The 1708-nt window shown below is 53.9% G+C and overlaps 1 long non-coding RNA gene across 1 annotated transcript; it reads left to right on the forward strand.

Annotated features, from left to right (window-relative positions):
• The first annotated feature begins 392 nt into the window (after window positions 1-392).
• Window positions 393-1074, forward strand: LOC125543133. Its single transcript, XR_007298305.1, has 3 exons — window positions 393-412; window positions 571-618; window positions 892-1074. It is a non-coding gene; the product is annotated as an uncharacterized LOC125543133 (long non-coding RNA).
• The last annotated feature ends 634 nt before the right edge of the window (window positions 1075-1708 follow it).

Here is a 1708-nt window from a genome sequence, read left to right on the forward strand (position 1 = left end):
TGAGATTGACTTCAGACAAACCTAATATGCAGAGTAAAAAGTATCGGATGAAGTATCTGGGAAAGGCAAGGTAGAGGGACACGGCCAGGCGTGCGCGTGCGGTGACGGTGAGAGATTCCTTCCGTGCGGCGGATGGCGGGCGAGCACTAGCCCCCAAGCCTAGCTAGAGTTTCTCCCGTCCCCAGCCCGCGCCGGACCGGCGGATTCCCTCCTCTCAAGGTCTCAAGCCCCGGCTCTCACGACACCCCTCCGGCCCGGCGCGCGGCTATATATAGCACCGCAAGCAGCGGCCATTGCTCCTCACCTAGCAAGAGCAAAACCAATCAACCACAAGTCGACTCGCCAAGTACCCTCCGATCGATCACGCCATGGCTGACAAGTGCGGCAACTGCGACTGCGCCGACAAGACCCAGTGCGTGTAAGTACAGTACCTACCAGACAGCCAGATGGAGCTAATCCGTCTCTTCCACATGCCTCGTCTCTACGTAGTCCGATCTTCCTATTGATCTTTGCTCTACCCTGTCTCTGAGTACATGTTCCTGAGGTGGTTCTGTCATCTCATGTGTGCAGGAAGAAGGGCGACGGCTTCGGCATCGTCATGGTTGACACCGAGAAGAGGTACCGCGCACTAGTATTTCACTTCGCTGATCCGTTCCGGTTTGAACTACATGTAGAAACTAATCGGTTGAAACTGTCCACACGCACACGCACAAAGAAAATTTACGGCATGGTCACACAGAGCCTAGCTTGCTGACAGATTAACCAAAATTAACTCCAGTTGCAAGATCTCTTCATCCAGGACGATCTTGATATAGCCTCCGGAACTAAATAAAAAACTGATTTGACTAGAGATCTCTATCGAAGACCTAACGTTGGCCCATGCATGTGCAGCCACTTCGAGGTGCAGGAGGCCGCGGAGAACGACGGCAAGTGCAAGTGCGGCACCAGCTGCACCTGCACCAACTGCACCTGCGGCCACTGAAGCCCGCCCCGCCGGGCCTCTCGATCATCACGTACGCCTCTACCGTACTAGTAACCCGTGTCAATAAAAGTCGATCTGTACGTGTGTGTCTACGTATGTTGTGTTAGATAGAGATCGGATAACCACGCACACACACTCTGTATATTCAGTCAGAGAGATTACAGGTACATTATATAGGCCGTGAGCCATGCCCTCCCGCATGCATAGGCACGCAGGCCTTGTGCGTGGAGTGGTGGTTATGATCCTGAAGACTAGGACTAGAGTACAACGTTACATGCAGTACACCTCATACACATACATACATACATGCAGGTTAACACACCCCCCCCCCCTAGTCGGAACACCGCCTGGATGGATGTTCAGACTGGTACGGAAGTCCATGAAGACGACCGAGGGGAGTCCTTTGGTGAAGATGTCGGCAAATTGAGAGCCAGAGGGAACGTGCAGTACACGGGCTTCTCCCAGTGCGACACGATCCCGGACAAAGTGTAAATCAATCTCGACGTGCTTGGTGAGTTGATGCTGCACGGGATTGGAGGAGAGATATGTCGCGGAGATGTTGTCGCAGTAAACAACAGTCGCACGGGATGGCGGTCGGTGAAGCTCTCGGAGAAGTTGGCGAAGCCAAGTGGCCTCGGCAACGCAGTTGGCCACAGCCCGATATTCGGCCTCTGCACTAGAGCGGGAGACGGTGTGTTGCCGTTTCGAAGACCAAGAGACAAGATT

Source organism: Triticum urartu, chromosome 3, assembly GCF_003073215.2.
Source record: "Triticum urartu cultivar G1812 chromosome 3, Tu2.1, whole genome shotgun sequence".
NCBI lineage: Eukaryota > Viridiplantae > Streptophyta > Magnoliopsida > Poales > Poaceae > Triticum > Triticum urartu.